At 40.4% G+C, this 13255-nt stretch overlaps 1 protein-coding gene and 1 long non-coding RNA gene across 2 annotated transcripts in view; both read left to right on the top strand.

Moving 5' to 3' along the window:
* The window catches only part of LOC119911602 (coxsackievirus and adenovirus receptor homolog), a gene marked incomplete in the record, with an annotated part of 454111 nt that overhangs the window by 106557 nt on the left and 334299 nt on the right, over positions 1-13255 (top strand).
* LOC119911695 lies at positions 1196-4158 on the top strand. Its single transcript, XR_005445979.1, has 3 exons — positions 1196-1351; positions 1570-1635; positions 3780-4158. It is a non-coding gene; the product is annotated as an uncharacterized LOC119911695 (long non-coding RNA).

Here is a 13255-nt window from a genome sequence, read left to right on the forward strand (position 1 = left end):
ATAAATGATAAATTGATGATATTTCCTTTATTGTTTTTGATGATTAACAAATGCTTGAATAACTAACTTCTTTGGGCTGGTTGGAAATAATAATAAAAAAGACTGGTCTGTTTCCCCCAGCTAATTACTTCAAACCAACTGTGCTGTTGATGTCCGAGCCATGGGGGGAAAGTACTGTTGCCCAGTGTGTTAGTAACCACATTGTGCTGATTAGTTTAGCATTTCCTGTCGTTCCCAAACAAGTGTCAAGCTTTCACTGTGAGACATCTGGTCATTTAGCTAAAAATGTAACTCATCCCCTCCAGCCTCTCTGACTGTGAGTCCCAGCAGCTCTCAGCTGTTTGAAGGAGAGTCTGTCTCTCTGAGCTGTGAGGAGGACGACAGCTCTGCTGGATGGACGCTGAGGAGGAACACAACCAGAAGAACCAGGACTCAGTGTGGAGCTGGCTGGGGAAGATCAGCTGGTTCTTCCTGTAACATCAGCTACATCGCCCCATGGGACAGTGGAGTTTACTGGTGTGAGTCCAGAGAGGGAGCAACCAGTAACACCATCAGCATCACTGTCACTGGTAAGATCAGACTGTGGAGTTAGTGTTGATGAAGCTGTGTGTAAATGATGAAATGCTGTAGTTTGTCTCTGTGTTGAGGTGGACCAGTGATCCTGCAGAGTCCTGTCCTCCCTGTGATGGAGGGACATGATGTCACTCTGCACTGTAAAACAAAGACCCCTCCCTCCAACCTCCCAGCTGGTTTCTATAAAGATGGTCCCTCATCAGGACTGAGCCTACAGGTCACATGACCATCCACCATGTTACAAGTCTGATGAAGGCCTCTACAAGTGTAACATCAGAGGTCGTGGAGAGTCTCCATCCAGCTGGATCTCTGTCACAGGTGAGGAGCTCAAAGATAATTCTCAAACTGACCTTGTTTTGTTTTCTACATTGAGTTCAGCAGGTTTCAGGACAGCAGAGATGATTCATGATGTGACAACATTTCTAACTTTGCAATCTGCAAAGAAACAAGAGTGAAATCTGTCAGAGTTCAACCCACCGTTTGATACATGATCTTTTTAACTCTAAACCAGACTGACATTATGAATTCACTGCTGTGTCTTTCTTTTAGCATGCTGTTCAATAAATTATCCATTTATTTTATTTTCTGTGCTTTAATTATAATTATTGTTCAATTTAGTGAAACCCACCACTACAATTCCTCCTTCAACCACCTCTCCTCCTGGTTCCTCCTCTACTTCTCCCTCTGTATTGTGGTTGGCCGCTCTATCTTTCTGTGTTCTGGTTTCTGGTTCTTCTGGTTCTACTGGTGAGACGATGCCTCCACAGGAAACCTAAAGGTTAGACACAGATGTTTCTATTAACACTTTGACGTACAAATAATAACAAGTTACAAACTGTTTCTTTAAGTCAGACGTCCATCAGGATTCTCATAAATCACATTGCTGTTGTTAATAAAACAATCTCACCACAGGGTCCATTTAGTGAGCTGTGGAGCTTTTGATCGAATCACATGATCTTCATTGATTTAAATTTCTGCTCATTTTGGTTCATTCAGCCGCTGAAGAAGAAGCTGGGGATGATGACATCACAGACCTACAGCAGCCAATCAGACGCAGCAAAGGTAACAATGTTTTATTGATTCTGGTTTTCAGGGACAGTGATGTGCGTTCTTATTCTTATGTGTGAGGACCAAGTTGAATTTTAGACCTTGTGAGGACATTTTTCTGAAATGAGGAGATGATATAAATGTTCATCAAAAAAAATCAAATGTAAATCAATGTTTTTTAGCCCATAAAGGTTTCAGACTGCGTTGTTCTCTGTTTAGGTTAATGATAATGTTGGTTTTGTGCCCTGCGATGAATCTGCTGACAGAAGCTAACAGCTCTGTGGTCGTCCAGTTTACTGCTTTCTTTAAAAACACTTGAATGATGACACACGAATTATAAATGTGCAGATTTACAGATCTCACATACAATTGATTAACAGTTTTACTGTTGGGTCTCACTCAAACATTATTGATCGGCTTGTTTAAATGTAAATTATAGGTTTATTAAGTGCTTAAATTATTTTAAATTAAAGAGAAGATGGACCCAGCAGACCAAAGACACTTGGTTGTGCTCTGCATCTAAACCACAGCAGCAACTTCCTCCTGTTGACTCCAGTGAGCTGAGGTCTGACGCTGGTGTCGTTTCTCACTATAGTGTGATCTGTTTAAGCTGATGGTGATGTGTTTGTCTATTTTTGTGCTGAAATGTGTGAACTTTTTGTTGTCTAGTTCCCTGTTTCAGATAAATACCCTCCAGTTATATTTGGTCTTTCACCTTTCACAGTAGTAAGAAGAAGAAAACTGTCAAACCTGCTGCCTTTTACAGAGTCTATAACACAACTCATTATATTATATTCTACATGAAGAATAATGAAATTATTAGTACAGCAGTAGTATTATTACATGTGTTGCAGGTAGCGCCAACACTAGCAGTTAATATACCAGCAGCAGCAGTAAAAATACTAACAGCACTTGTAACAGCTGTTACTGAAACGTCACTACAAACGGCTGAGTGCAGGGGAGGTGTGCAGTGAGCTGAAATGAGGCAGACTTACGGGCAATTTCAGTACATTAATTTCCCGAATCACGGCAACCACATTCCTCTTCGACAGAGAGGAAAGACATTATGGTGGTGAATAAGAAGGAAAAGTGGCCTACTCATGATCACACCATGTCCTGAAAACAGGCCAGCTACAGCGCAGTTTAACACCCACATGCACAAGCACACAATTAAACAGGTAGTCCTACTCAGCGGTGACCTGTCCCCGAACTGATATCAGCCTTTAAAACAGCGGCAAGCCAAAACAATGTCATTTGCGACCCTCTCCTCCTGTTCTTTTCTCTCCTGTCTCCTCTTGAAACTACTTTTATGTGTGAATAGCATCACTTCTAGCTTGCATGTGTGCTCTGCTAGTCTACTGGTCAGATTTTGTGTTTCACCTGATTTCTGGAGTCTTGTCACAAGAGCATATAGAAACTTAAGATTGGGCAGCCACATACATATTACCCAGCAATCATCACTGCATATGTGGGCCAAAGACAATAAGACTAAATTCATTCTGTTGAATCTGTGGAATCTATTTCTTTTATTTTCACCGTGTACCTTATAAAGCCTACTGCTTGCTATAGACGTCTGTGTGTAAAACTACTGATTGCAGTCAGCAGTTTTACACACACATACGTCTGTGGTGTCAGACACAACTGCAAAAGGGGAAATGCTCACATGAATGTATATATAGCACTTGATCATCTTAGATATAATACATTAAGGTGAAATGTGTGTGATGAATGAATGAAATTTGATGCATTTTTTCCATGTAAGTGACAAAGACCAGCTCGTAACTTGGCGGGGCCGCTCCTGTAAAGGACCCTAGTGCAGCGGCACCGTCTACACCTATGCCCCTGACCAAAACAGTAATATAGTAGTGAAGTAAAGTAATATAGGAACATATTGAGTAACGTAACTGGCTACTTTTATCACTGAGTAATAAGTAAAGTAATGTTATTGCTTTTTTGAGTAGTAATGAGTAACTAGTAACTTCTTACAGGTTTTGAGTAACTTCTCAACAGTGGTGCCGCCACAGGGTGATACATTTTACCATGTGGAATAAGGACTAAACTGAGCATGTGCAGAGTGAATCAAGCGATTCATAACTTGTTCCTGATCTCTGGTCTCCCCAACCTGAAGTAATGTAATGTTTATCTGTTTTATTTTCCAGAGTGTTTTTCCGTTGCAGTCTACTCAGCAGTGAGAGGAACTGGTGACGTCAGTTATGAACAAATAGGCGACTGACCACACAGGACGAGAGCTGCTCTTTCTTTATGAACTTTGGACAGAGCTAGGCTAGCTGTTTCCCCCTGCTTCCAGTCTTTATGCTAAGCTAAGCTAAGCACAACCTGACTCCAGATCAATCTTTCCAAAACACTGAACTGTTCCTTTAAAGAGATGTTGATAATTGGAAGGTCAGACGTACTAAACATGAGGATCTCTAAACCCTTCATGTATCTCATGTAATGCAGGGGATTTGTGTTGAAGGGTTATTTCTTTTGTTTATCTGCAAGAGTCCAGGAACAGAGTTTAGCGTGTGGAAAATACGGGGGCTTATTGGGACAGGGAGTCCCAGAGGTTTATGCAATCTGTTACTGAATGATTGATTGTTCTGTGTTTGGTATTCAACTCATCTGAGAACATTTTAGGTCATCTGCTCAGTCTGTCTCTAATAACTAGCATTTATTATTGTCTATCTAAAACTAATCTAATATTCTTTCCAGCATTTAATACTTCTAAGAATTGAGTTACTTTTAACAGTCGGAGTATTTTCTCATATTCATTTTAATTATCACTCCTGGCATCAAACATTTATTATGTAACAAATTTCTTATGATATTGTTTGTTATATTTTAATGTTTTGTGTCTTATGGCTTTTATGCGTTCAATAAACATTTGTAAAATAAAGTCTAGAGTAATTTTTTATTCTTGTATTTGCACAAGTAAAAGTGTCACCATAATCTGAAAGTTACAAAGGTCATATTGTTATTAAAGGAAGCGGATTCCAGCCTTTTCACTAATTGCCGACCAATTTCTATTTTACCTGCTTTTCTAAAGTTTTAGAAAAGTTCTGCAAGAACACCTGAATGATAACAATATCCTGTATGAACACCAATGTGGATTTTGACAAAAACACCCAACATGCATGGCTCTGTTACAACTTATAAACAACAAATCAACAGCATTGGACAGTAATATATTTGCAATTGGTAAATTTTTAGAGTTATCGAAGGCTTTTGATACAGTCCGTGATAAATTTCTGATTTCCAAACTTGACCCTTTTCTGGATGTTTTTATCAATTGGCTTAGGCTGCATTTCCACCAAGGAACTTTAACCCCAGAACTAGGAACCTTTGGAGGAACTCACTGTGTTTCCACCGAAGAGACGAGGGTCTAAATTAAGTTCCAGGGTCTTTATTTTACCCCTAAAAGAGTCTCTGCTCGGGGTGTAGTACTTTCCCAAAGTAAAGGAAGTTTGGCCAGTGGGGCTTGCCTTGCAGTGCATTTCTGAATGCTCGAGTTAAGGCTACCGTCATCATTTCGGCTGTTTTGAATCTCCTTTACTGCTGCTGCTCGTCTCTTTTCCATCGCTGACTGTGCAGTTAGTCCTGCGGTGTGTCAGCTGATCGAGTTAAGATGAATAAAAAGCCTGGAGTTATTATTTTAAGGTTTCACAAGGCGTCGTCCTTGTGACTTAAATAAGAAAAATAGGCAACAAAAGTCTGTCTGGTCAGTTCCTGTCTGCTCAGTGTGGGACTGACAGTTAGTTATCTGAACTTTCTAAAGATTGAAACCAACCACTGACAACTTTACTTTAATGTTGGTGTTAGTTGGGTGCTGTCTGGGCAGCGTGCAAGCAGCTTTATACAGCAGTGAACCACAAACAAAGACTGTAGAGGTCTGGACTAGTGAGAGCATAGAGTCCCTTAAAGGATGTGTTCTTTCTACTGAATGGAGCATCTTCCATGAAGTATATGTGGAAAATGTTACTGAGACTGTTACGGATTACATACAATGTTATAGCTCAGAAAGAAATAACTGTATATCCGAACAATAAACCGTTCATAACTAGGGATGTTAAAGACTGTATCAACGGCAAGACATTTAAGAACCAGGTTTGACTGAAAATTGTGACAATAGAGCTTAATAACTTGGTCAGGGAAGCCAGGAGGAGACATAAATTATTAATTGAACAAAGGTTTACAGAAATTAATGTAAAATAAACTATGGGACACTGTGAAGGTAAAAACTAATACGAACCAGCTCAAAGATGGAGGTCAGATCACTTTTTAAAGGCTGATGTACCAAGAAAGCCACAGGGCCTGATGGATTATCTGCATTCCTCCTGAAGACATGAGCAGAGGAGCAGACAGCTGCACAGAGCCCCATCTTTGAAAACTCAGCAGACTCACACACCATCCCCACCTTGTGGAAGAAATCAGTAATTACACCTGTAACTAAAAAACCTTACCCAAAGGTGAATAATGATTTCAGGCCTGTGGCTCTGACCTCTGTTGTCATGAAATGTCTTGAGAGGATAATGGTGTCGTTTCTTAAGCAAGATGTTGGTGAGCTTTCAGATCCCTTTCAGTTTGTTTGTAAGCAGAGACGTGGCACAGATGACAGCATTAACAGCATTTCACACTGGTCAGTAAACACCTTGAAGAGGCTCAGAGGGCATTTTGTTTGTTGATTTTAGCTTTCAGCTTTTAACACTCTGCAGCCTCACATGCTCATCCAGAAACTGAAACATGTTGACTCTTTTAGTCTCAACTGGTATTTTAGTTTTTTAACAAACTGTACTCAACAGGTCAGAGTAAACAATGCTCTCTCTGAGCCAGGGTCAGCTCTCCAGTACCTTTTACACTTTACACTAATGACTGCACTAGACTCCACTCTGACAATTACATGATCAAGTTCTCAGATGATACAGCAATCCTCGGCCTTATGCACGAGGACAGAAGCTTATCATACAGAAATTTAGGGATGTGTCCAGTGGTGTGACGACAACTATCTGTGTGCTAAATGTGGCAAATACTGAGGAGATGGTGTTTGACCCAAAGGCTGTAGTCATCAAAAACTTACCCATCACTCAGGTTTACATACTGACAATGCACTCAGCTGGAAGGCTCACCTTCATAGTCTCTGCTCCAGACTTCAACAGAGGACTCATTTTCTACGTAGACTTAGTGTTTTGAGTCAAACAATAATTTTGTTTCTGTTTTATCATGCAATGTTAGAGAGTATTCTAAGATACGATATAACAGCCTGGCATGGTAACCTGACACAGTACAGTCCAAATCCCAGGTCGCCTGTCAGGATCAGACAGCTATGAAGATTACGGGGGTCAAAAACATTCATTTGAACCAGTAGAAACACTCATTTGTGCCGACGTCTATTAAGCTTATAGACACTAGCATGTAACGTAGATGTTGGTCATAAAGGTTGGACAATATGTCAGATGTGCAGTGCAGGCTGTATGCGTTGTGCCACTAAGTGCAGCCACCGTGAGAAGGTGTGAATGTGTATATTCATTCATATAGGACCTGTCTCATGTAAAGGAGAGCATGTGTTGTGTAGCATGAGACTTTGTGTTGAGAGATTTCTATTTTATTGTTATTTTTGTGTTGTATTTGAGGAGCTGCAGAACGGAGGGCAAAACAAGTTTCCCTTTGGGGTCAATAAAGTTTAACTTGTGTTTGTCCAATCAGGAGCAATCAGCTATGTAAACAGGACTCAGAAGTTGTTTGTGATCTTAAATTAACTTTTTTCATGTGAGTCACTGAACTCTGTTTTCCAGGAATCCTCCAAAACGTCACACAGACTTGTGAACCAATGCTGCGTTCTTGACCGCTCTGAACTCGGAAATTTTTCCAAGTTGAAATATCTGACTTTTGACCTCAAAGCGCTCCAGGTGCATGATGGTGCATGACACCGAAAGTAAAACAAAAACCATGGCTGACTGTGACAAACTCATGTTTCTTAGTCAAGTATAGTTAAAACTAAACTACTGTTCAAAACAGCGAGGTGTCGTGGAGGGTGAAAACACACTTCAGGTGCATCTTATAAGAAGCACTTTAAGTCCAGAACCATTTTTGTCCCCAGTGTTTCTGCAGTGATTTAGCTCATTGGGATCCTAATCCAAAAAAGGTTTTTTTGGATCCCCCTTATTAATTCTGCACATGTCGCAGTTGGCGTTGGCCTGGAAGGGGCCGTCTTGTAGGAGGAGGACAACCAGCTACTTGCTGAGCGTGAAGGTGGTGACAGTCTGACTGGAGCTACATGGCGTGCGGCGTTGGTGTCAACATTTCAGGAGGCACCTGTAGACCACTACTACTTTGCTCAGGTGAATTCTGTGAGGGGAGTGTGGCTGAGGAGCAGCTGCTGGTTGAATCTAAGCTGACCTGACCTCCAACTACACAACTGAAGCGTATTTCTAACTCCTAGTTTGTTATCCTGAACACAGTTAAAACTCACCAGCTCTATCCCCAGGATACAAACTTTTCTTAACAAACCTGCAGGTGCAGTTGTCTGAAATGGTCACTAGGGGTCAGGCTAGGACCGCAATGGTTAAAATACATCAGCACTGCATATTTTCATAAAGTTAACATTAAATTTTCTTGTGTAATTATATTTTCTGAAACAGTCTTCATCAAGTTAAAAAAAAACCCTGGAAGAACCGAGAACTTTCTCCTTCTGTCTGCAGACCGGAAACATCAGCAGGACTGAGTTTATGTTACAATAACTGCTCCACGTTCATATCTTTTGTCTCTTTTAGTAGCTTGTTAGCCGTCACTCTTTCACACTTTAAATAAAACCATTGATTACTAACCGTTATTGTCTTTCCTTCACTCACAGTAACATCTCACTGCAGCTTGTGTTGCATGTTGAACTTTAGGGTTTGTTTTTATTTACTGCAGGGGCCTGCACCACGAAGCGAGTTCAACCAGGTTCAACACACCCAGGATAGTTTTTCATTATATGGCTTCACTAATCTTAATAATTACGATCTAGAAAAGCGGTCCCACAAAGCTGGTTATCAACTCTAAGGTCGTGATAAATAGAATATACAGTGGGGGAAAAAAAGTATTTGACCGCTTGCTGATTTTGCAGGTTTGCCCACTTACAAAGAATGCAACAATCTATAATTTTAATCATATGTAGATTCTAACAGTGAAAGACAGAATCCCAAAGAAAATTCCAGAAAATCACATCATATGAATTTATTAAAATTGATAACCATCTGATGAGGAAAAACAAGTATTTGACCCCCTGGACAAACAGCATGTTAATATTTTGTAGAAAAGCCATTATTGGCCAGCACAGATGTCAAACGGTTTTTATAGTTGGTGACAAGGTTTGTGCACATTTCGGCAGGGATGTTGGCCCACTCCTCCCTGCAGACAGCCTCCAAATCATTCAGGTTCCGAGGTTGTCGCCTGGCAACTCGAATTTTAAGCTCCCTTCAAAGATTTTCAATTGGATTCAGGTCTGGAGACTGGCTAGGCCACTCCAGAACCTTGATGTGCTTCTTCAGCCACTCTTTTGTTGCTTTGGCGGTGTGCTTAGGGTCGTTGTCGTGCTGAAACACCCATCCTCGACCCATCTTCAGCTCTCTCACTGAGGGAAGGAGACGTTGGTCCAGAATTCCACGATACATGGCCCCGTCCATCCTCCCCTCAATACGATGGAGTTGTCCCGTCCCCTTGGCTGAAAAGCACCCCCAAAGCATGATGTTGCCACCACCATGCTTGACGGTGGGGATGGTGTTCTTTGGGTTGTACTCGGTGTTCTTTGCCCTCCAAACACGACGAGTTGAGTTGAGGCCAAAAAGTTCTATTTTGGTCTCATCTGACCACATCACCTTCTTCCAGGCCTCTTCTGAGTCGTCCAGGTGGTGAATGGCGAACTTCATGCGGGCCTGTACATGTTTCTTCTTGAGCAGGGGACCTTGCGTGCGCTGCAGGATTTCAATCCATGACGGCGTAGTGTGTTACCAACCGTTTCTTTTGTAACTGTGGTCCCAGCTGCCTTCAGTTGATTCATCAGTTCCCCCCTTGTGGTTTTGGGATGATTCCTCACCTTTCGCATGATCATGGACACCCCACGAGGCGAGATCTTGTGTGGAGGCCCAGACCGAGGGAGGTTGGCGGTGGTGTGGTGCTTCTTCCATTTCCTGATAACTGCACCGACAGTTGATCTTTTCTCTCCAAGTTGCTTTCCGATTCTCTTGTAGCCCATCCCAGCCTTGTGCAGATCAACAATCTTGTCCCTGATGTCCGTAGAAAGCTCTTTGGTCTTGCCCATGGTGGTGATGTTGGATGCTGGTTGTTTGGGTGTTGACAGGTGTCTTTTATACAGGTAACGAGGTGAGGCAGGTGTATTTGATGTAGATAATTGGTTGGGATTGGGGCTGTGTCTTAAAGAAAGACTAACTGGCTTGTAGGAGCCAGAATACTTGCTGTTTGGTAGGGGGTCAAATACTTGTTTTTCCTCATCAGATGGTTATCAATTTTTATAAATTCATATGATGTGATTTTCTGGAATTTTCTTTGGGATTCTGTCTTTCACTGTTAGAATGTACATATGATTAAAATTGTAGATCGTTGCATTCTTTGTAAGTGGGCAAACCTGCAAAATCAGCAAGGGGTCAAATACTTTTTTTCCCCCACTGTAGCAAGCAGGAGAATTCAAACATCCTCCTTGTCCAAGTTTTTAGATTTTGTGTTTTCAAAAACACTGGAAATACTTTTGAGTTAAAAATAAAAACCTTACTGTTTTTATTAAAAAAACGTTTTAAATTAGGAGAAGGAAAGTGTAACTCCAGAGAACTGTGCGTATTTGAAACATGTGAGAACTTATAGTATAAAATACAGATGTGTTAAATTATGGAATGGACTTAATGATGAGTTAAAAACAGGTTTTTCTCAGCGGAGTTTCAAAAGAGTCTTAAAATGCAAAATAATTACAGTATTACAATTTAGATTGAATTTGTAGTTTTTGTTTCTTTTCTTTCTTTTGTATTCCTTTTATTCTGCACTCTAGTTCATAGGATAGGTAAAATAAGCCTTGGCTTCAGTCTGTTCCTTTTTCAGTTGTTGATAGTGTGAGTTATTTTGTGTGAAATAGACTGGTGTAAGCATGTATTAGATTTTTGTTAATTGCATATTGACACAAATTATCATTCTTTGGACATTATAATGTAACCCAAAATAAACCCTTCATTCATTCATTTGTAGGCTGTAGGAAACATTAATATATCTAGTAGAAATTATTGAAAGATGTATTTATTTTTGTGCTGTTTGCTTTCTGGATTCCAGTGACTGAACATTGTAATCCATAGTTTTTTGGAGGCTAAATAAAATAAAACACTGTAATCAATAGTTTTATTGTAGGCTGTGTGTGCTCCAAGTTTGCTGAGGCAACCGTCACCACACAGTTTAAACACCTTTAAGGAAGCACAACAGCAGCCTAAAACATAAAAAATGCTGAGACAGATACACAACAGAAATGGCATTGCCGCTTCCAGTATTTATTAATTTACATTTGTTTAAGCACCGTTCAGTTAAAAGAGTCAAATTTAAATGTGACAGTGAACTAAAAGAAAACAGCACATTGTAGTTTCTGTTTTTGTTACCAAAGCATTCATCAGTAATGGGGAAATTGAGAAAAATTGTGTTGCAAGTTGATTTAAGTGTGCACCCCTAAATTTTCTCCCTCTGCACCTAAAAGTTTTAGTAAGGGGCTACAGTGCGCCTAGTAATAAAAGTTAACCTGGAGCCCTGTCATATGTAAACAACAAGCACGAATATACGAACACACCTGTGAGCACCAATAATCTCAGTACACATGATGTTTCAACTCCACACTGTTTCATATGATCACCATCATCTTGGATCCAGACACAATGACACACAGGCTCTGGTCTCAATCTAACATCTGTCCTTATTAATGCATATAGGTCCTGTTTGTGCCTGTGTATTTTCTGAACAACAACAGTGTGGAAGAATGTAATTTCCCCTAGAGGAATTAATAAAGTACAACCACTGGTGACATCCATGTCTCCCGAAGATGAATCCCCAGACTTCAGTAGCTAAGTGCAATCATTATTACAATGAAGCCTGTGTCAGTGTCACTGCTGTCGACTGCAGCAGTGGACACATTATATTTACTACATTTACATTTATTCATTTAGCGGATGCTTTTATTCAAAGCGACTTACAATTGCTGTACATGTCAGAGGTCGCATGCCTCTGGAGCAACAAGGGGTTAAGTGTCTTGCTCAGGGAGACAATGATGGATGGGTCACAGTGGGAGTTGAAACTAGGTCTTTCACACAAAAGGTATGTGTCTTATCCACTGACCCATCTCCACCCTCATTATTAGTTCTTGTTGCTCACGTTTCTAACCCTGAACTAAAATAGAAAAACAAACTAAACTTCAAAGTTTGTTTCCCATCAGGTGATCTAATGATGTCACTCAAAAGGTGAGCTGTGTAACTTACCGCACCAGCTTCATTTTAAAGAATACGTATCTAATTAACTGAAACTTGATACTTTTAATCCTACATTAAAAAAATCTCAAATTTATGACATAAGTTAAATTTTCACTTACTGAGTCATGAATTTGAAGTTTGTTTTTTCCAATCTAAAAAGGATCCTTTTGTCTCACGATTGTGACTTTTTATTGTCAAAACTTTTCTAAATTTATCTTTTTGTCTTTTTCTGCTATAAATTAACTCAGTGATAACAGAGTCAATCAGATCTAAAGTTCAATAATTATGAATAGCAGCAGCCAAACCAGAGCCCAGCAGCATCCAGACAGTAAAACAACGAAGGAAAGAGCAGAAGATGGAGGAACAGCAGCTCTGTTCTCTTTATTCTTCATCTTTATTGGTCTGTCTGCTTCATGAGCAGCAGGTGGCGCTCAAACACAGTCTGACTCTTCAACAAAACCTCTGGACATCCACCTTCACTTCTGCATATTCTCTGCACAGAGAACTCGCATCCTGTCTCCACCTGATTTTTAACATGCTGTTGTAATCAGCTGATCCGTTTTGGTGAAGAGAAGACCGACAGCTCCTTGCAGCAGAAACCTCTTTATTGATGGAAACTTAAAACAATAACTCCAGGTCTGTTATTTATCTTAACTAGATCTGCTGTTAACACGCCGCAGGACTACCTGCACACCGGCTGAGCTATAAATATTATGCCGACGTTTGATCTCAATCCGACATCGGTGTGACTTGTTTGTGCAATCTGGGTGGTGTTTGTTATTTATTGGTCAGCAAAAATCATTGAGACAGTGAGTTTCAGACAGTGACAGAAGGAGTTCACTCACCTTGGTTTGTTGTGCAGCTCAGCAGTGAGGTCAGTACTAAAGACAAATCACTCTCAGATTGGTTTGAGGTTTTACATGCAGCAAGACATCTGTACACCTCAGAGAAGATGGAGATCCTGATCCTCACTAAACTCACAGAATCTTCCAGCTTTATTGTGTATTTGTCACCTGCATTAGATTTACCAACACTATATTTCTTATTCATCTCTACACAATAATGTAAGAAAAACACCAGAGTTTTCTGTTGAGGGGAACTTGAAGGCAACACAGAGAAGCAGGACACTTTGGTAAAACATCTGGAAAGCC

The sequence above is a fragment of the Micropterus salmoides genome, unplaced genomic scaffold (assembly GCF_014851395.1).
Source record: "Micropterus salmoides isolate LMB-PRFRI ecotype aquatic unplaced genomic scaffold, ASM1485139v1 Ms_hic_scaffold_2, whole genome shotgun sequence".
Classification (NCBI taxonomy): Eukaryota; Metazoa; Chordata; class Actinopteri; order Centrarchiformes; family Centrarchidae; genus Micropterus; species Micropterus salmoides.